The sequence below is a fragment of the Myotis yumanensis genome, unplaced genomic scaffold, assembly GCF_028538775.1.
Source record: "Myotis yumanensis isolate MYYU_CA2020_CCGP unplaced genomic scaffold, mMyoYum1.0.hap1 SCAF_6, whole genome shotgun sequence".
Classification (NCBI taxonomy): Eukaryota; Metazoa; Chordata; class Mammalia; order Chiroptera; family Vespertilionidae; genus Myotis; species Myotis yumanensis.
Genome location: NW_027223757.1, coordinates 5498907 through 5522025, shown reverse-complemented (window position 1 = coordinate 5522025; position 23119 = coordinate 5498907). Strand labels below are relative to the sequence as shown.

Genomic DNA, 23119 nt, shown 5'->3' with positions numbered 1-23119 from the left:
CTGGGGGTGCACACCCAGCAAGGGCAGGATGGTGACCGCTGTGTGCCAGGCTCCCTGCTGGGAACCCACGTTCATTTAGTAATTTAATCCACACAGCTTCGAGGTGGGTGTTATTATCCTCCATTACAGATGAGGAAAGAGAGAGATTGAGGCTTGTTCGTTGGGTCACCCCAATGGTAAGTAGTAAACAGAGATTTGAACTAAACATTCTCTGATTCCAGAGTGTCTTCTAAGACCGGGTGCCCTTGGGCTGGTTACTCACTTGCGTGTACCCAAGCTGGGTGATCCTTCTTTATAGCTCCCATTCTACCCTGGATCTTATTAAAAACAAAAACAAAAAACCTACAAAACTTCCTACCAGATTAAAAATATTATAAAGCTACAAAAATCAAAACAGAGCAGTGAGCCCTGGCCAGTGGTTCTCAGTGGTCAGAGCATAGGCCCAGGCACCAGAGGGTGGTGGGTTCGATTCCCTGTCAAGGTTATGCACCTGGGTTGTGAGTTTGCCCCCCACCCCTGGTCAGGGTGCATTCAAGAGGCAAGCAGTCAATGTGTCTCTCTCACATTGATGTTCTCTTCCCCCCGCACTCGCCCCCCCCCCACCCCCCCCCCGCCACAACCCCCGCCCTCCCTTCCAGTCTCTGGAAAGCAATGGGAAAAATATCCTTGGGTGAGGAGTAACAAAAACAAAAAAAAAACCAGAACAGTGAGCAGTGAAACAATAGAGCTTAGAAATCAGCATGGGTATTTGATAAAGGAAGCATTTCCAATCATTTCGATTAATGGATTATTCTACAAATGGCATTGAGAAACCTGGTTGGTAAAGCAAGTAGTAGGTGCCCAATAAGTGAGTGTAAATTCTACATTGTGCAATTAAATGAGATGGCACATGCTGTCCAGCTCCCACAGTGACTGCTGGGAAGAGATTCAGGGTGACTTTTGAGTTCTGGATTTTTAAGTCTCTGTTCTACATAGAACTCTGGTCTTAACTACTCACAGTCTCTTACAATACTTTCAATTTACAAAGTGTTTTCACTACCCCATGGTGCAGGGCAGGTGCTGATTCCCACTCTCTGTATAAGGACACTGACGCTGAGGGAGGTTAAGTTCACAGCTGGCATGCCTTGTGAAACTTAACCACGGGCTTCCTAATTCCTCGTGTAACTCTTTCTGTTGGACTCTATATATAGCCTCTCCCCACCCCTGCCCTCACATTCACACCCACACAATTCGAACAATGGGAAAGAAATAACATCACTACATTAACACAATAACTGTGCTAATTTCTCTGTATCCCCGGTCAGCCTTTGTCCATAGCAAACTTACTTTACATAATTGCAATCATAGTTTAATTACAATTTAGTAGCCCATTTTCCACTTAGCACTGTAAGTCCCCAATGCTTTTTATAGTTTCGCAGCAAATGAGTGAGGTACATCCTTACTGTCTTACCCGATCCTCTTCCTTAAATTCATCCATGTAAATCTCCATCTCTAATCCAATTGCTCTTAAATGAATTTCTTTCACAGGAGCGAGTGCACGCAATTGTGTGCCTCTTTTCAGGCAGCCGGTTACCTCCCCGCCCCCTCCAAGAAGTCGCGTGTCTTTTCCCCAATCCATGGGTAGCTTCTCAGGGAGAACATGCAAGAGCTCTTCTGCAGACCTTTGCCCCCGTGTAAGCAGCGGAAGGGGCGTCTGGGGCCTCTCAGAGCTTAGGACCATTGCGTTCCTGTTGAGGATGCACTTCCCACTCTGTTTTCACCCATGGCTTCCCAAGTTAGCTTCCCCAGGACGGTCAGCACGAAAACCTCGATTCACCCCCATGCTCTCCTCCCTGGCCACGGAGAAATGGCAACCTGAACATTTCCCTCACCTTTTTGTATGCGGTATGATTCATGGACAACAGACTCTGCTTAGATTATTGAATAAGTCACTGTTTCCAATCATCCACTCCGTGTTTAAAAAGAGAGACGTTTTCCATACTTACTGTTCCATTCTCTCTATTTCAGGAGATGAGAACGGCCTCATCGAAACATACTCGCACCTGGCTGGGCTCTGTTTGGAAACAAGTATATAAAGAGAGACATGGACAAGATACATTTGTGGTCAGTGCCTGTCCTGAATGCTCCATAGGTCAAGGTCAGTTTCCTTACACTAAGGAGTTATGAGGCCTTAAAGAGGCAGTATTCAGATGGGCTGTCACAAACACCTAGTGGACATCTGTGCACAGCTGTCAGACGGTGAAGGCGGTACACCGTCCCTGCTCTCAACATGGGGATTCTCTACACCACGTTGTGTGGCAGACAAACACTGGCAACATCTGCCAAAAGAGGGTGACATAATAAGAGGGTTGTCATATTTTTTTAGTTTTATTTTTCAATTACAGTTTACATCCAATGTTATTGTGTATAGTTTCAGGTCTACAGCTTAGTGGTTAGACAATCCTATACTTTACAAAGTATTCCCCCCCAATATTTCCAGTACCCACCCGGCACCACACATAGTTATTACAATATTATTGACTATATCCCCTGTGCTGTACTGTACATCCCTGTGACTATTCTGTAACTACCAATCTATACTTCTTAATCCCTTCACCTTTTTCACCCAATTCCCCAAGCCCTCTCTCTTCTGGCAACAACCAGTCAGTTCTCGGAGTCTGTTTCAAATTTGTTTGTTCGGTTATGTTGTTGTTTAGAATCCATATATAAGTGAAGTCGTATGGTAACTGTCTTTCTCTGACTGATTTATTTTACTTAGCATAATAGGGGGTTGTAATATTTTTGTGGAAGGTGGTGAAGTTCTTTTACTTAATTAAAAGAGAAAAATAAAGCTACAGAATGGCAATAATAACTGGGAAAGATGCTATTATGATTTGGTTTTGTTTTCAGACATCTAATTATAAAACATTTGTGCAAGGGGAAGAGCAAGGATCGGGGTTTTTCTAAGAACTAACTTTATCAACAATGCAGCTCTTTTCTTTTTCACCATTAAGGAGCCTTTCTTGGGCAAAGAAGCCCTAATTCCATGTTGGGAGCATAGAAGGAAAATTGACGACTTAGTACATCCCATATTGATTGTAACGTTCCATGACTCAGCGAAGATGGTTAGCAATGGCCGAACGTGTTTGAATGTTATGCTTTGGTGAGGCATGGGCATGGCCAATACCGAGAGGCATAGCAGCTGCGATTCAGTGCGGGAAGAGTAGCCTCGGCCTGAGAAAACACCTGAGAAAAATGTGGCACCATAGTAACAAGCCAAACCGCTGGCATTGTCGGTAGCTGTGATTTCACTTTATTGATTGTCTCCCGTGAAACATGAGGCTCTTTATTTGAATCATTTGTATAGGTGTCGTATTGGGTTAATTGCAAAGCAACCTGATTTAATAATAATATAACGGTGTATCATGGACATCGATTCCTAGAACTGTGAGGTGTGAATTGCAGTTGATCATGAGATGCTAGGAGATGAGCAAGTCCCAGGCTAATCGTGCAAATTTAAGCTGCCCAGGGTGAGCTTTAACTTACATGTCAGTTCGGATTGTTACTGCAAACACTTTATAGGCCTGGAACATGATTGGTTATAAACGGGATGCCCTTGAACTTGAATTGTTTTAAAAAGCATAGCTTTATGCTGAGTTAACAGCATGCCATTCAGATCAGTACCAATGTAAACACAGAGGATGAAGGCTTTCTGCTTTCTTGCAGGTTTTCATAGCTGCTAAGATTATTTCACTCTTAGCGAGGCCAGTCTGGCTCTGTTAGGAACTGAGTGAGGAACGCAAGAATGGTTCTCAAAATGAATAGAAGTTCCCTAAAAAGCAAGGATGTGCACTAATGACCAAGTTCAAGTTCATTATTTCCTAACAACTGAAGAACAGCATATTATATATTTGCATAATTATTTTTATGTTTAAAATTGGTGGCTATTTTTCACTTTTCCAGTTGAAGGATAATTCTTTCCAAGAAGAGAGAGAAATAGATTTTATAAGGAAATCTCATATGCATATGATAAAGAAAAACTGAATAAAAAATTCAAGACAAATATGAGTAGGAAAGTTAAGAGTCTGGGGCAGCGGTTGGCAAGCTCATTAGTCAACAGAGCCAAATATCAACAGTACAACGATTGAAATTTCTTTTGAGAGCCAAATTTTTAAAACGTAAACTATATATGTAGGTACATTGTTATTTTTTTTAAAATATATTTTATTGATTTTTTACAGAGAGGAAGGGAGAGAGATAGAGAGTTAGAAACATCGATGAGAGAGAAACATCGATCAGCTGCCTCCGGCACATCTCCCACTGGGGATGTGCCCGGAACCAAGGTACATGCCCTTGACCGGAATCGAACCTGGGACCTTTCAGTCCGCAGGCTGACGCTCTATCCACTGAGCCAAACCGGTTTTGGCTAGGTACATTGTTATTAACTTAATTAGGGTACTCCTAAGGCTTAGGAAGAGCCACACTCAAGGGGCCAAAGAGCCGCATGTGGCTCTTGAGCCGAAGTTTGCCTACCACGGGTCTGGGGGAAAGAAAAAAAAGGATGAGGCAGAGGAGGAAGAGAATGAGAAAAGGATAAGTTATAAAATGAGAAGACTGAGTAACACGGTAAACATTGTCTGGCACAATACAGGCACTCAGTAAGTGTTCTGATCAATGACTGGTTAGCCAGCTTAAAGACAAAGTTATAAAGAAAGTTAGTAAGGCATCAAAATATATTGCTTAGACAGCCGTTTTTGATACGTCTAAGTAAAAGCAACAAATATTCTTTTTTTTTAGGCCAAACCTTGCTATGTGAGTTCACTCTAATTGTTTTCACCAGTTATGTTTCCTCTGTTGATCATTTTAACTGGCACAATTGCTACAGCATAGTCTCAATGTCACTGAGCTTCATGATCAACTTGGAGAGGTCACGGGGAGAATCCCTGACTTCCACAATTCATCCAAGTCCAGAATGCAAAATCACCCACCTAAACCAAACGCTTCTCACCTCCCTTCCGCTCTGAGGAGACTGACTTTCTCACCAACTCAAAGAGAATGAGGGGAGCGGGGGAACTAAATGAAAAACAAAACCAAATGCGCTCAGCAAGCGTGTTTACCTATGAAGATACTAGCTATGGTTGTTGGTTCACTCCAGGTCGATCTTTTATGAGCACACGCACATGGAAACGACCATGTGAGGACACAGCGAGAGGGTAGCATCTGCAAGCCAGAGAGAGGCCTCAGCGGAAATCAACCTGATGACACTTTGATCACAGACTTCCAGCCTCCAGAACTGTAAGAAAATAAATTTCGGTTGTTTAAGCTAAAACAAAACAAAAGTGTCAAGGCTGCTCAGAACTAAAAACGATGAGGACCCCCAAATCTCCACTGTGTTTAGCCACATGAAGGTCACTGGAGACCTTTGACAAAGCTGGTTGTTACCAGAATGATGAGAAAGAAGAAACCCAGCTCATGGGCGCCACACACAGCCTCTGGTGTCCCTGCGGGCCAAACACAAGGACAAGAATGGGGCAAGGTCCCGGCACCCCATGCATGGCATCAGCACCGCTCAACCTTACATTCAAGTCCTGCCAACAGAGCTTGCTCAGCTCACTAACATCCCCCGTGTCTACACAGTAGCATGTCCTGCCCCCCTTTCTCCACCCTCTGTAGAGGTTAAGAAAAAAATTATAGCTCCCAACCATGATAAAACCATTATTTAACATCATTTTATGGGTACTTAGGAAAACAGGATTAACTACAGATGCCACAATTTTGTTATAAAACCAAACAAACTCAAAAAGTTTATCCACATTAAGTTAATTTAACTAAAAGAATGTACCCAAAACCACATGGAATGGAAGAAAAAAAGAAAACTTTCCACTGAATTTTATATATATATATATATATATATATATATATATGCTTTTAAATTAGTTTTTTTAGGGGGTTGGGGAATGAAGAAAGAATCCTTGCTTATTTCTCCTAATTTCTGATTCAGATTGCTCTTACAAATATTGTGACTACATATTTCTAGCTTATTCATTTATAAAATAATCTGATTCGTTTTGTCTTTTTATAAAATTCTTTGTCGTATAAACCACTGTTTTGACCTATCTCTCAGGCTTGGTCATTTCTTTCTCACCCACTTCTGCCACCTCATACTTCCGGTCTCTGCCCCCGACTCCCAACTCATTTTGCCAGCTAGAATCCTATACCTAAAATCCTGTTTTAATTGTTTCTCTGCCCTTTCAAAAACTTACAATGCCCCCCCTCCCCAGTTCCCATCACGTGAAATATTAAATTCCCTACTTAGAACACAGGACTTGCCACAGTCTGTTCCCATTCGACTCATTCAGTTGTTGTAACTACTCCCCAAAGTACAACTTCCACTTCCCTCAGGCTAGCATCAGAACCAGCACCCACACTTCTATATGCTTTGATACCCACTCGGAAATGGCCTCCACAAGTCCCTTCACATGACTGCATATCACCCATCTTTCAAGGCCCAGGAGGAAAAATCTGCACATAGAAGTTGCTTATCCTATATAATAAAAGGCTAATATGCAAACTGACCGAACAGTGGAACAACCATCACTATGATGCGCACTGACCACCAGGGGGCAGACGCTCAATGAGGAGCTGCCCTCTGGTGATCAGTATGCTCCCACAGCGGGAGTGCCACTCAGCCAGAAGCCAGGCTCATGGCAGTCAGACATCCTCTGAGGGCTCCTGGACTGCGAGAGGGCGCAGGCCAGGCTAAGGCCCCCCACCCCCTGCACGATTTTCGTGCACTGGGCTTCTAGTCTTCTATAAGAAATTTGCCCGTGAAAAAAAAAAATTTAATGGAGAGTTTACCAGGCTCTTTAAATGAATTACCATCTCAGGATAGCCCTTTGAGGTGGGCGACATTTTGCAGATAATGAAACTAAGGATTAAGTTCATCTATGGACAGCACCTAGCACAGTGCCTACCCATAACAAGGATGAGGTCAATGTTGACTGTCATTGTGCTTACTAGAAGGATTCAGTGGTTCTCCCAGGTCACACAAAAGTATGTAAAAGAGTTAGAATTCGAACTCTGGCTTTTCATTTGCCAGGAACAGTAATGCTCTGTTTGCACTGCTGCTACCTTGCCCAGCTTCCTCAACGATTGCCGTCAACATTGATTTCTCTGTCTGAATTCCTTAGCCGTTGGTGTGTCTGTGCCACTCTGTTTTGCACTTGATGGCTACTTTACTTGGACTTCTACTTTTTCTTCAGTATAGGTCTCATCACAGCTTGGCCAAGAGTAAAGACTAGTGGTATGCTGATGCGTGTTTAGCAACCAGCTCTCAAGGTGGAGTGGGGCTGATTCATAATGTTTGTTGATTTCAGTGGTATATACTCCTACCAGGGTCAATTTCAAGATACCAAAGCAAAGTCAACTAACTCATAGAATGGTTACAATTTTATTAATCAGCTCTTTAGAGTTGGTGCAGGCTGCCTGCGACACGCCCCTGGTAATAAGGATTAGACGTCATACTGTATTTTCTTGTCAAGTGTGTAGCGCCAAGGATAGTGCTAAGCAAATAGGATGCATGACCATGTATCTGGAACTTCTGGTTCAAGGTTGCAAATGCGTATAAACATTTACTTAGCCTACTTCCCCAAACCCCACTGAAATCATGGTACACAAAAACTAATGCTTCCATAATAGTGCTTAAACAAGAAAGGATGCTGACACTGATTAGAAACTTTGACAAATTTATGAAAGAGAAGAAAACAGGTGGACTCCTATTGATGGATAAGCCAAAGGAAATCACAAACTGAAACACTGGTGAGGGCTGCCATGGAGATGGGAGCCACTCTTCCCAGGGAGACTCGAAGCTCAGCAGGTATGGAGAGCTTAAGGGGACAGTGGAGCAAATAATCAGGGTAATTCATTAAAGGCTAAGGAATAGCTGAGCCAGTCTGTCCCCACCCTCTTCTACATATTTTGAACATCATGTGCCCAGCTACAGGTCTCAGGATTGCTTTCTAAATCAAGTGCAATATTTCTCTGGGGAGGACCCCCACTGTGGATATGTGGGGCTGGAGAAATAAAACAGAGCCTGTGCAAATTCTGAACTTCCAGATGCATGCAGAAGGGGAAACGGGGCAGCTTCAGTAGCCCCACCAAAGTCTACTCTGTTCACAACTGTAGGTTCTCAGTATCTGTTCAGTGAATGAACAAACGAACCATATAGCTTTGGGGCAAATGAATGACTCTTTAGGCAACGTGACAGCCTAAGCAAATGCACAGAAATTCTGGATTATTTAAAACCATTCAAATTTGTTTTAGCAGCCAAGTTGGAGAGAAGGGGGAGGGAAATCTCCAAGTGGCACAGAGAAAGAGAAACATCAAAGGCAAGATGTTAAGAACAAGTTCATGGCTCATCTCTCTTGCCGCGGGGGTAACCCTGCCTGTGCTGCAGTTTTAGCCAAGATTTAAGCCAGTGGTTCTCAACCTTCCTAATGCCCCGACCCTTTAATACAGTTCCTCATGTTGTGGTGACCCCCAACCATAAAATTATTGTCGTTGCTACTTCATAACTGTAATGTTGCTACTGTTATGAATCGTCATGTAAATATCTGATATGCAGGATGTATTTTCATTGTTACAAATGGAACATAATTAAAGCATAGTGATTAATCACAAACAATATGTAATTATATATGTGTTTTCCGATGGTCTTAGGCGACCCATGTGAAAGGGTCGTTCGACCCCCAAAGGGGTCTCGACCCACAGGTTGAGAACCACTGACTTAAGCGGAAGTGGGCTAGGGATTTCTGGGTAAGTTTGGCTTTTCTGATCTGGGGGCCATTCCTTCCTCCTTGTTGCTTCTCTCTCTCTCTCCTACCTGGACAGTGGCTGTGAGGCTGGAAGTAGACGAGCCAAATTGCCACATGAAACAGGCAGAAGGATGAAAGCCACTGCTGAGCGATGGAGGGGCAGGGAGATGCATGAGGAAAAGGACACAGATGACAGCATTTCTTCCCTGCTCTGCCTACATCCAACATGTTCGTTATGTTAGAAGAACAAAACCACTACAGTAAGGTTTGGTTGCATCCCTAGGTAATACGTGATGTGTCTGGGAACTTGGACGGAAGAAAAACACCTTTGAGAAATGGAAACTCCAAGCCTGAGGTACATGTGTATACGGGGTCTGAATTTATGCTGCCTGCTTGACTTAAAAATCCTAAGTTGAGATATTTCATTAAATAAAAAGTCAAGCTCAGACTCTAGTTCTAGTAGTAAAAATAAACACTCCTTGGGAACACTTTTACATCTCTTAGGAAGGGAAAAAATTAAAGATACGTTCACAGTAAAAAATTACAAGGTCCATGAAGGAATAAATGATGGTGAGGTGAGTCAACAGATATAACAGAAGGAAGAATCAGCATTCAGAGAACTGCATAAAAAGAGAACACGACTAAAGATATAAGCACAATCATAGAAATCATAATAAAAACAATACAATAAGCAAATCTGAAGAAGAATCAAACTGAGTCTCTATAAAGGGAAAACATAGTCACTGAAATTAAAAATGCAATGAACAGGATAATGAATAAATAAGACAAAAGTGAAGAAAGAATATATAAACCAGAAGATAGATTGGAGGAAATTTCTCAGAATGAAGGACAGAGAAACTATGAAATTGTATTTAAGTGCTATGGAAAATAGACCAAGAAATTTCAAAATATACACCAAATAGAAATTCCAGACAGAAGAAAGAATAGAAATTTGAGGAAGAGAAGATATTTCAGAACGTAACACCCGAGTTTTCCATAACCAGAGTAAAATCCAAGTCTTCAGATTTTGGAAGCATGCAAATGCCCTCGCAATAGTCAAAGGACTGTGGGATATAATTATATCTCTTCCAACTCAAGCTGGCCATGGGTACAATATCAGTAGAAAAATTTGCTCACGTTTTTTATTGTTAAGTTTATGGCAACTAAAAATATAATCCCTGCTCTTTTGTCTTTTCTCAAAGTGATGACTAAGATTTCCACCTAGATACCAAGACCACCAGACATGACATCCTGGGCCAGACCAAAGATCTCTCATTGACTCTAGACCTTTCATTGGCCCCAAGAATCCTTTGAGGACTCCCAGTTCATATGATCTCTACCACTTCCAGCCAGAGGGGCAATTTGGAAATGTCATTCCCTCCAATTTACTCTCTCTCTTTTTTTAATCCTCAGCTGAGGATATGTTTTTTTATTGATTTTAGAGGGAGAGAGGAATGAAGAGTGAGAGAAGGAGAGAGAGAGAGAGAGAGAGAGAGAGAGAGAGAGACATCAATGTGAGACAAATATGGATTGATTGACTCCTGTACACAACCCCACCAGGATCAAGCCCGCAACCTAGGTATGTGCCCTGACCAGGAATGGAACCCAAAAACTTTTGGTGTACACGACGATGCTCCAACCAACTGAGCCACCTGACTAGGGCCCAATTCTTTTTTTAAATGGAGGTATAATTTACATATTCTAAAATGCACATATTTTAAATTGCAATTCTATTATTGTTGATGAACTTATACACCCATCCCAATCAAGGTAAAGTCATTTTTAAAGGAAACATTATCTGGATGGACTCAATAGCAATAAAACGCAATAGCTTCTACTTCCAAATCTTACATTTGCAATCTTAGAAATAGCATCCAAGACTTGGAGATAATGAGAGACAGTGTAGGAAATAGTACATTTTACCCCATCTCTAAGAATAGTTCTATTTTCCATAGTAATTTAGATAAGAAACAGAAAATGCTATAAATCACTGCAAAGTGATTTGTACTTTAAAGTACACATCTTAACACTGGTGTGCTGAAAAGTGATTAATCACACTTTATTTTCCTCTCAAATTTTCCCATGCTGCCACAGGAATAAGCTGAAACACCTTATCTTCTGTCCTATCTGAAACATCTGAATTGACAGCCTAGGCCAACTTCCATCCTAGCAACGGGGCGCAGGGCTACAAATAGTTCTCTTCAAGTCAAAGGAAAATAACAAATACAAGAACACCCACTCTGAAGTTCCTTTATTTTGGTTTAAACCTCCCTTAACAGGCTCTTTTCAAGTCTTTGGAGCATTATTAAATGATCCGCTATTGATTTCCCGTGCTTAGCGCCGGTGAAATGGAGAGACTTGAAGACTAATGACTGGCGTCCACTCACTGTCTAAAGCACAGGTACAAAGGCAGAAGGAGCACTCGGAGCGCATTCCTACAACCATCCTCGAAACTGAAATTTCAACACCGGGAAATAGGACAGGAGGGAAACAGGCCACAGAATTCAACTCATCTCTCTCACTTAAATGTAGCACGCTGCTATTTCTGTTACTTATCTTGGGACATTTTATAAATATTGGTATATTTTGCTATTCAGCATGAAGCTGTATGCTTACTTTCTACCTTTGAAATCCAAATTTCCAGAGAGTCACTTTTAGGAAAGCATTCCTCTATTTTCTGCTTCATTCTCCATGGGCCATTTATTTGCAATCCGGAGCCATTGGGAAACTAGAGGTAAGAATCTGCCCTACCAGTTTCTACCTTAAAAAGAAAAGCTTTCAAGATAAACAAACCAATTTTTCAAATGGGTAAAAGAGAAAAATAGGTGTTTCCCTAAGCAGGGGGGCAAAGGGGGGGGGAGGGTGGTCACATAAATTCAACCTCATAAATAATCAGGAAAATGCAAATTAAAAAGAAGACACCATTTCACATCCCACCAGATTAGTAAAATTTTGTAGTCTGACAATACTTTTTAACAAGAATATTTTATCATTAAACTCAATTGTGTTTAATACCCAAGCTATCTACACGGGGGGGCGAGGGGGGGGGGGATAAAACATATGCCCCTTTCTCCTTAAAAGCATATATATTTTAAAAAGGGATATAAAGAAAGGCATTGACTCTGTAAAAAGTAGTCGTCACCTTTATTCTTTCAGCGTATTCCAAATTTAGGGGTAAATCTATGGCTCAGAAAACCCCTGGTGACTAAGCCGGCTTCCAGCCTTGGCATGGCCAGCCGTCCCAATCCTGGCTGACTCTGCCAGGAGGCAGAATTACACATTTGCACATGGTTAAACAGTTTCGTCACTGAAGTAGATTTAAACTAGCTTTAAAAGAAGGAAAAGAAAACATTCGGTGCATTCCACATGTTCCCCTAAGTATATTGTACCGTCAAGTCATGCTGCATGGTGCATTCCTCAGAACTCCCAAACACTACTTAAATGGTGCACATAAATCACTGCATCCCTGGTGAAATACAGCTGTCTCCTCCAGGAGAAGTGAGGGGTGACGCCTGGGGTGAGGACCCCGCCCAGCTCAGCAAGAATCCACGGCAATTTGAAGGGACCCACACTGTCTCGAAGGCTGGAAAGCTTGCGGGGTTCTCTTCCTTCTGCTACGCACCCACCACAATCTTTGGGTTAAAGCTCTTGTTTCAAAAAACTGGTGAATTCTAATCTTCTGACCACACGATCCATCTCAGCAGTTCCAGCGTGTGTGAACTGTGGGATCCCAAGGGCGGAAAGCATCGTCAGAAAGGATCAGTGAAGAGAGCAACTCAGAGGGAAGCTGGAAGAGGGTGCAGAACCCAGAGATGAATAAAGACATGCACGGGGGGTAACCTCCTAGCAAAACGACTCTTTTTTTTTTACCAAAGAATTCACCTTGGGACGCATGAAACTCACAGACGCGACTGGATGGACAACAAAGCTGTTTACACCTCACAAACCCTGGGGTAGCCAGAACCAGGGCCTGCGTTCTAGACGCTTCCTCTGGAAAGCAGCCCGCCCCGAGGGGGAGGGGCGGGGCCTGGGAAGGGAAGGGGCGGGCCGCGGAGGAGGGGCGGGGCCTGAAAAGGGAAGGGGCGGGCGGTGAGGGGGCGGGGCCTGGGAAGGGGCGGGCCGGGTCGGGCCGCGAGGGGCGGGGCGGGGCCTGGGAAGGCGGGACCGCGCGCGGGCACCTCCGCGCTCCTGCCCGCCCGGGACCCGCCGGGAGGAGTGGAACCGGTTCTGGGGCCTTTGGAGGATTTGGCGGAGCAGGGCGGGGCGATACTCGGAACCCGCCTGTCGCAAACACCCGCCTCCGCCCGGGCCGGTCCCAGGGCCTCCACACTGTGCACTGTCTGCATTGCCAACCTAGGACCTCTGAGGAACTAGGTAATTTCCCAGCCCGCCGCCAGCACACGTACGGGACACGCGCGCGCGCACACACACACACACACACACACACTCTCACAGGGACTCCTCAGTAGGAGTTGCTAATAGCTGCCCCTTCTTCCCGAGGAGGGAACCCGGCAGGGCGAGGAGAACGGCCCCTGGGACCGCCTGGGAGCTTCCCCTTCCAGGGCGAGCGCGGGAAGCCCGCCCTCCCCGCGGGCCGGGCCCGCAGCCGCTCCTTCCTGTGGGGCCTGGCTTTCTCCGTAGCGGAAAGGGCCGCGTGTCACGTGGACTCTCGCTAACTTGCTTTCTGTGGAGTCACAGTGATTCTTGGTTTCAGAATTAGGTTCACCACCTGTTCGGCCGCGCTCCGTGCGAGGCGCTTCCGCAGAAGGGCGCCCGCCGCCCCGGCGCAGCGGATGGGTGGCCGTTGCGGTCCGCCCGCGAGGAGGGGACAGGGCTCAGCAGGCCGGGCTGCTCGGAGGGGCGTGCAGACCAGCGGCTGCGCGGCCATGTCCACCCCGAGCTCTGCTCTGAGCATTAGCAGTGGCTTCACCCCCGGACCTAAGACGGCGGCCCCCTCCCTCCGCATCCGGGGCGCCGCACCCGAGGATTCAGCCCCCTTCGGGTTGAAAACGCTTTGGGGCAGTGGTTCTCAACCTTCTGGCCCTTTAAATACAGTTCCTCATGTTGTGACCCAACCATAAAGTTATTTTCGTTGCTATTTCATAACTGTAATGGTGCTACTGTTATGAATGGTCCTGTAAATATCTGATATGCAGGATGGCCTTAGGCGACCCCTGTGAAAGGGTCGTTCCACCGCCAAAGGGGTCGCGACCCACAGGTTGAGAACCTGAGAACCGCTGCTGGGGGAAAGACACGTGATGTTGTTGCTGACATGCAGTTAGGCCGCGTCTGCGCTGAACGTGCTGGGCTTTTTACTCATCACCATTATTCCCCAAACAGCACAGCAGACCAACTGGTCCACAGTGTTCACATGGTGTGCGGTGTTCTCAGGGGCCGTCTAGGGATCACTTAGAGTCCAGGTTACGTGCAGCTGCTACGCTTTCTGTGTAAGGGACTTGAGCATCCTGGATTTCGCTATCCGAGGGGCCTGCGGCCAATCCCCCGAGGACACCGAGGGTCCCCTGCATGTTTCCTCACAAGCCGTTTGCATTTCCACCTCCCATCCTCCTCCCTCTTCTCTCTGCCCCCCATCTCCACCAAATTACTTTATTTTAGACCAGCGGTTCTCAGCCTGTGGGTCGAGACCCTTTTGGCGGTCAAACGACCCTTTCACAGGGGTCGCCTAAGACCATCGGAAAACACATATATAATTACATATTGTTTTTGTGATTAATCACTATGCTTTAATTATGTTCCATTTGTAACAATGAAAATACATCCTGCATATCAGATAGTTACATGACGATTCATAACAGTAGCAAAATTACAGTTAGGAAGTAGCAACGAAAATAATTTTATGGTTGGGGGTCACCACAACATGAGGAACTGTATTAAAGGGTCGCGGCATTAGCAAGGTTGAGAACCACTGTTCTAGACTCTGGGAAGCTGAAGAGGAGAGGATGCCAGCGCTGTGAGTAGGGGCAGTCCTACCGATGAGAGGAGGAGGAGGGCAAGGCCCGGCTCCTGCTCCTCCCGCCAAGTGAACATGGTAGGAGAACCAGCTAGGTCGGGTCTGGACACGCTTTTCTGTTCGGCAGCTCACAAACTTTTTTTTTTGTCACTTTAACTTCAGTGATCTTTGGTGCCCCTGAAGGTAAATAACACACCTGAGTCATAAAGCTGCAGATGCGTTGAGTTCAAAGTTTTGTTTTCTACTTTTAAAGCCCTCCATACATTACGGCCAAGGTAGCTTGGAATCCAGCCTCCTGCCCCGGCCTTCCTCTGGGATTATGAAGGTTGGCTGAGCAATCTGCTCTAGAGAAACCAGGTGTAACCAGACCTGGGCGGAGGGCTTCCGGGGTTGTTTGTGGCACTTTCTCCAGCTCTGTGCCAGAGTGTCTTGGGGCAATCCAGCAAGGTTGCTGCTGCTAGAGCTCCCGGTGAGAACCTGCCTCTGTTATGCAAGTCGCAGAGCACACAGCGTCCCAGCCTCCTGTTCCTCGCCAGCACAGAAAGGAGGAGAGGGGTCAATAGGAATTCTGGGCTTAGGATACCTCTGCACTCTCTCCACCCCCTTCGCTCCACCCCATCACCTTTAGAAGCCAAGCTAGCTCATAATCAAAGACAGGCAAGGCTTCAGAGCTCTGCCTCCAACTTCAACAGGGTCATTAGGATTAAAGTGATATATATATATATATATATATATATATATATATATACACATATATATATATATATAGTCAAAATTAACATTCTGCACAAATCTAAGTTGATCCAAAGAAAGCAATTAATCCTCCCCCCCCCTCTGTTTCCCTTATCCTTACGTGGAATCATATTTTGTCCCAGCTCTCTAATTTTTTTTTTCATTGCCCCAACAACATAGTTGTTTCTTTCGATGACTCGTAAAAATTTCAGTGTCAGGGAGGGTCAGCAATTCCTGGTTTTTCTCTGAGCCTGTCTCCTGAAACTCTGCTGCTGTAGCAACTACCAGGCTTTTGAATCGGCTGCAAAGATGCCATTTGGTGTAGTTTTCCAGGTTCTGCTGTTTCCCCAGGGAGAACTCGGAGATCCTGGGACATGTAGGTTATGTTGAGACAGGAAGGGGACTTAGAGCCACAGAAGGAAGGTAGCTTACCGTGGCTTCGCTTCAAAACCCCGGGATGGCCCCACCAACCACGCCATAATCCTGTTCTGGAAGATATGCCCACTCAAATCAGGTTCCCCAGAGCAACAACAACAGTGGGTGGGAGTGAGAACTGGGGCAGGCTCAGCCCCCTCTGGAATGAGCCTGTTGAGTGTATTAATGCTGGCCTTTTCGTTCAAGTGGAACTTGGGGGAAAAACAACAGAGGCTGGATCCTGCAGGAAGAAAAAAAGTGAAAGTGAACCACTTATAAAGATAAAGGGAATCTTTCTCACCCGCTTTGTGTGGTGAGCTAAACCTACTGGAAGTCAGGCCCAAGAGATACACAAGCCCAAATGGATGAGGCTATCCTGCTGTCAGCTCCATGGGGTTTGGAAAGAGCTGAGAAATGACTCCATTCCATTTGACTCTCCTGGACATTCTGCAATGATCTTCATGGTGACATCAGCTGCCTCTCCACCTGCTGTGATTTACTGGTGGGTGTTCTGCATAGGAAAGGACCCCTTTACACTTTCTTCCAATATAGTGGTCATTTTCATAACACTTTATCTCAGTGGTCCCCAAAGCATTTTATGGAGCAATCTAAAACAATTATGGGGAAAATGCAGACATTTAGGGAACAGAAATGAGAAAATCCTTTGGCTGAAATAATCTATCCTTTATTTCACAAAGTCACTCAGTGTCATAGAACCTGTCTGGGTGGTAAATAGATTCAAAGTCCTGGGGGAAATGACCCAAAGATTATATTGTGTTTTTACTATCTTGTTATGCTCTCTGAGTGAATTTAGAAAGTCAATGATATTCAAAGCAGGGTAGTCTTTTACTTACAACCTTACAAATCAACATTGACATGTGTCCTTAAAAAAAAATAAAATTAAAAACCAACTCTTAATTCCTTACATTATGAAACAAAAAGGAATTTGTTCTAACCAGCAGACCAAAGGGCCATTCATCGAGTAAGAGATAGATGAATTGGACTGAAGGGGAAGTGTGGGGGATTAATCTAAGTTACTGATTGTTTCTTTTCTCAAAAATCTTCCTGGCAAAGATTAAATTGCACCAAATATCAATCAATTTTATGATAATAAGACTATCAAACCTGTTTCATTACAACTGTCTAAACATGATTTTCCCATTGAGCAGCCTATCCATCCAGAGTTCTGATTATGCTATAACTTAGGAGACCCCTTGAATCAAATATTAGTATTTGTACAGTGATTACAGTAGTTGATGATTTGTACAGGGACTCTAAAATTAAATATAGTGTGTCATCTATAGCCTCAGAAAAGACGAAATGGAAAATTACTTTCTAACCTTTGTTTTTTGCTGGAAAAACTTGTAAGATGACATATTCAAAGTGGTATTATAATAACAAAAAACTTCTTTAAAGTGCTCTATTTAAGCAAAATCTTTTACATTATTCAGTGCAATGCCTTTCAGACTGTATTTATCCAAGGAACCTTTTCCAAACAAAATATTAAATAGAAGCCAAATAAATAGGTAAAAAGCAAAGGTGCTAAGGAGACAGGGGAGGAATGGATTTCATTCTTTGAATCCTCACAAGGGCCACTAAAGTAACTTTGAGGAACACTGGGGTTGTAGGAAGTGTGAAGACTTATCAAAAAGAAAGTAAAAGGCACTATTTGAGATGACATTCCTTGCAACTGTATGTATATATGTGTTTGTGAAATATTCAATTAATATCTGCTTCCTATCTTTATCATTCTCATTCTGAAGCTGTAACTTTTGTGGCATTTTATGATAGCACAAATGGATTCTGTGTCTATGAGTTTCAAATTCTAAGTTTTTGTTTGTTTGTTTGTTTGTTTTTATTCTAACAGTTCAGCAAAGGCCAGAGGGCATGTTAGGTCAAAATACATGTGACCTCAATGAATTATTCAGATAAATATTTCTATCTTGTAGAATAACAGTAACACCTCACTAAGTGATTGTCAAATTATGATTAGGACCTTAGAGAATATTTCATCCAAAAAAAACCCAGATTTTTTTTTTTTTGAGAACACAGGTCCTAGAAGTTGAGGAACTTCCCCAAGATTACAGGGGTGCATTCCAGAACACAATTCTCATGCCCCTGAGCCCCATGCTTTTTCCAGTACTTTATGTATCACATCGTATAGATTAACATGAAATTCTTACAACTTGAAAGTATCAAAATTAACTATTGACTGAAATCAGTTCAATATTTCTGAGTTTCTTTAGACCAGTGGTCAGCAAACTCATTAGTCAACAGAGCCAAATATCAACAGTACAACAATTGAAATTTCTTTTGAGAGCCAAATTTTTTAAACTTAAACTATATAGGTAGGTACATTGTTATTAACTTAATTAGGGTACTCCTAAGGCTTAGGAAGAGCCACACTCAAGGGGCCAAAGAGCCGCATGTGGCTCTCGAGCCGCAGTTTGCCGACCACGGCTTTAGACTAACCCAGTCCGGTTCACATTTCAGTCATAGTCAAGACACACAGCTTGTGTTCGATCAAAGATCTTAGAAGCTGACCTAACCGGTTTGGCTCAGTGGATAGAGCGTCAGCCTGCGGACTCAAGGGTCCCAGGTTCGATTCCGGTCAAGGGCATGTACCTTGGTTGTGGGCATATCCCCAGTAGGGAGTTTGCAGGAGGCAGCTGATCGATGTTTCTAACTCTCTATCCCTCTCCCTTCCTCTCTGTAAAAAATCAATAAATATATTAAAAAAAAAAGATCTTGGAAGCATCCTGAAGCAACACATGTCCCTGCACATGTCCCTGCAAAAGGGTGTCCAGAGGTCATCCAGGGAGACACAGGACACTGAGCTCACAGAGCCTTCATGCCTTCCTTGGAAAGCAGCGGTCGCATCAGCATATCTGGAGACAACTTTGCAACTGTGAGGCCGAGATGGGAAGGCTGGTGCTCGGTGTAGAAGGGTCTGATCTCCGTCCACCTCTGAGAACTCCTTTCCCACCTAACTCTATGAGCAGGAGGCAGGGAGAGGTTAGCCCGGAGCACTCAATCTGGGCTTGGGTGCAGAGGCCTGCCAGTTTGGCCTGTCTTCGTATATGTTATCAAAATAAGGGAGGGTCCTGTGATTTTTAACTGGGTTTCAGTGTATTTGTGCATATGCCACATGCACTTTCAAATTACATAATTGGACACTTTGTAAGTCACATTTCTTTAAACATGCCATTCTCTGCTTCAGGCTACGTTGGAGTTGTTTGTTTAAGTTCCTTTTGAGCTTTCAAGAGAAATCATAGAGAAGGATTTGCTATGAGCCAAATTAATACACTGGTTTCCATTTTGGGGGTTTTTGGCAGCTTTGTTTCTGCAGGGGAATACAAGCTCCTTAATGTTAGCCGCTGCGTGCCTCGTCTATATAATGATATCACATGCATTTCAGTGTTTGTAAATGCATGTGTTAGAGTGAGCAGCCACAGCCGGCTTCAGTGAGGCAGGCGGACAAAGGGTGAGCGCAGGTGAGGTTGCTCAGCCCAGTCCATCGACAGTGACCTGTAACAATCTCCAGTGGGGAGATTCATACTAAACAACTTACCTGTTGTTTGGTGTAGTTTGGCAAATGGGGGATAATTGTCTTTGTAAAAGTATCAGGGGTACGTGGGGCGATGCTAATGCTTGTCATCTTCTTTATTACATTATCCAGGGTGGCTGTGATTTTGAAATTATATGCTCTATATAGTATTTAAGGTTTCCTCAAAACAAAGCTAAAAGGAAAAGCAGAAGTGCTTATTACCATGATACTTGCTCACCCTACCTCACAAGATTGGTGTGAGCAACAAATACATTTGAAAATTGTAAGGGACATGGCAAACTGTGAAGAACTATTCACATTTCCTGATATCGATACATGTTTGAGGTGCATTTCAGCATGGAAAAGTTCAGATGACTACCTTGACCCATTCCTATGAAAATATGTGACCCTTTTTTTCTTGAACAGCTTTATTAAAGTACTAGAGGCCGGATGCACGAAATTCGTGCAAGGGGCTCTGCCCTGGCAGCCAAGGCAGCTTGCCTTGGCCCTCGCAGCCCTGGCTTTGTCCGGAAGGTCATCCGGAAGGACATCCAGGTCGTTGGGCTGTCTGGTCTAATTAGCATATTACGCTTTTATTATTATAGATAATTTACACACCATAAAATCCACTCATTGTAAGTATACATCTTGCTGATTTTTAGTAAATGTATACAGTTGCGCAGCCATCACTAGAATGCAGTTTTAGAATATTTTCATAACCCCCTAAAGTTCCCTCACGCCCATTTGCAGTTAGTTAATCCCTTTTCTTGCCCTCAGCCCCAAGGGATCATTGATGTGCTTACTGTCTCTATAAAATTGCCTTTTAGGCTATTATGAATAATGCTGTTATGAACATTCATATCTATCTATCTATCTATCTATCTTTGTTTGGATATATGTTTTCATTTCTCTTGAGTAGATTCCTAGGAGTGACTTGTTGGGTTTATGGTAAGTTTATGTTTAACTTTTTAGGACATAGTAAATCTGTCAGAGTGGCTATATCATTTTATATTTCCATCAGCAACGTATGGGGGTTCTAGTTTCTCCACATCCTGGCCAATACTGGCTAGTGTCTGTCTAGTGGCTGTTCTAGTGGGTGTGCAGTAATATCTTATTGCAGTTCAGTTTCCATTTCCCTAATGACAATCTAAAGGAAGAGAAGCCAGTGCCCTTGCCCCGATTAAATGGTTAGATATTGCATGTTTTAAAAAATTCTTGCAGCACACAGGTTGAAAATCACTGTTCTATACTGTTATTTAACTTTTAGTGTGAATATATTTTTTTCTCCAAACTTGATTTTTAAAAAATTTTATTGAGGTATAATTGACATGCAACATGAGTTTCTGATGTACAGTATAATGATTTTATAGTTGTATATATATATTGCAAAACAATAACCACAATAATCCTAGTTAACATTTATCATCACGCATAGTTACAATTTTGTTGTGTGTGTGATTAAAACTTTTAAGATCCACTCCCTTAGCAACTTTCAAATATGCACCAAAGTATTGTTATCTATACATTCAGGACATGACTATTTATTTTATACCTGGAAGTTTGTATTTTTTGATCCCTTCACTCATTTCACCTATTCCCATCTCCATCCCCTGCCTCTGGCAACCACTAATCTGTTATCTATATCCATGAGCTCCTTTTTTTTTTTTTTCCTTTTTAGATTCTACATGTATGTGAGATCATAAAATATTTGTCTTCCTCTGTCTGACTTATTTTACTTAACATAATGCCCTTAGAGACCATCCATGTTGTCACAAATGGCAAGAGTTCCTTCTTTTTATAGCTGAATAATATTCCATTGTATATATATATATATGCCACATCTTCTTTATGCATTTATCCATGGATGGACACTTTCTCTAAACTTGAATTTTAAATTCCCTCAAGGACAAGTCCTTTTAGCTTATTGATTTTTTTTTTTTTTTTTTACATTACCAGGCCTAGCAAAGTACTCTGGAGATAATGCATCCTCAATAAATATATGTTGCATACATGACAAAAAGCTTACTGTTTTTATGTAAATATTGTCAGCACACCTGATATCATAATTTAATAAGTCACATTGAATTTTGTACATCAGAGGTTTCAGTTTTAAAACCATTTCAAAAGGGAGTGCTTCAGAGTATAAACTTGGACAAATAAATTTAATGATCAGAGAAAAGTGACTCTGAGAATAAATTAATATTTTATGGTAACTAATACGTTTAAATAAATTCAAATTTTTAGACTTTTTTTTCTGCAAATGCCCCTGAGTGCCTTAACAAAATAGTAAAACCATAGTTAATCACAAATGAATAATGCTGTCAAGTGTATCCATGAGTAAGGAGAAAGCAAACGAACACTTCACCCATCATTAGTACTCTGGACTCAAAAGATTTCAAATTATAAATACAAATTTATACTTATGTGGAAGCCTGAATGTAAAACAAAAACAACTTTCCCTATAACTAGTAAATAACAGGGGAAAAGAAAAAAACTTTTGAGCCTTGCCTGGAAGGGTGCCAAAGATATACACTTGAGAATATTTTAAGGTAATTAGCATTTTTGTCTCTGTGTCAGTAAAAATAGGCCTTTGGCTGCTACTAATTTTCTTTGGGTTAGTGAGACCATTGTATGAATGAAGGGCTGTTAAAGGCCATTTATATTGTGCAAACAGAGGCACAAATTAGAGAGGGCATGTTAATAAGGAGAGGGGGCTTATGAGTGCTCAATTATGAGCCCAGAACCTGTTTCTATTTTAAGGGGATAGAAAACACATCAATCTTGCTTTTAGAATATTTTCAATTAAAATGAACAGCACATGGCATACTAAGAACCAGCGAAGGCTGCGGCCATGTGGGTCTTGAATAATTCTTACATACCATCTTAGAATCAACGCTGATATACGTATAATGGGCTGAAATATAATTTGAGATCCCAGAAGACCAAGGTCCCTGAGCTGCATAAGAAATTCTAAAGGAAAAGAAATATAAAACTGGACCATCTGTTTCACCTTCCGGCATGCAACCTTCAGAGTAGACTATTTGGAGAAGGATGCTGCTTTAAATCTGAATAGGGATGAAATATAGTACATACACTCGCAACATATCATGAACTTCCTCTCTCCTAAGCATAATCAATAGCAGTCTCAAGCCTAGTTCCGCATGTTAAAAACACAAAGCACAGTGCTAGCTGCACAGAGCATTCACTTCTCCCCACGCGGAGACAATAGTGAGCAGATTCCTCTCCAGCCCCAGGCAGCGCCTCCTGCCTAATTGGGTTGAGCAATGGGAGACATCCACTCTGCATAGGCAAGCGTTTGGGGAATCTCATTATCGTGTACATACACAACTCTCTGCATAAGCCTGGTTTGCCCCTCCTTTAGCCAGTACTCCCAATGCCTAATGCCATATTTTTTATATGTGCTTATGAAAACATTTCAAGATATCATCCTCCAAGCTACCTTTTCCCCTATGTGAAATGGCTATTACTAGTATAGAATTATAGCTAACCAAGCTGCCAGTGTTCACATAATGTTCTTAAAGTGGAAAAGCACTAAATAAAACAGTGAAGGGTAGCAGGCATGAATGTGTTTGGTCTCAAGATAAAGAAACCAATACTTCCAATGCTATTCAATAAGCCCAGTGCTGAACTTCTCAAACCAAG

At 42.9% G+C, this 23119-nt stretch overlaps 1 protein-coding gene across 1 annotated transcript in view; it reads left to right on the top strand.

The window, feature by feature from the left end:
• Positions 1 to 13092: 13092 nt before the first annotated feature.
• The window catches only part of ARID1B (AT-rich interaction domain 1B), a 401326-nt gene continuing 391299 nt past the window's right edge, over positions 13093 to 23119 (top strand). The window contains exon 1 of the mRNA XM_070417417.1: positions 13093 to 13166. The gene's annotated coding sequence lies outside the window, so the exon portion shown is untranslated. The remainder of the gene's footprint in view (positions 13167 to 23119) is intronic.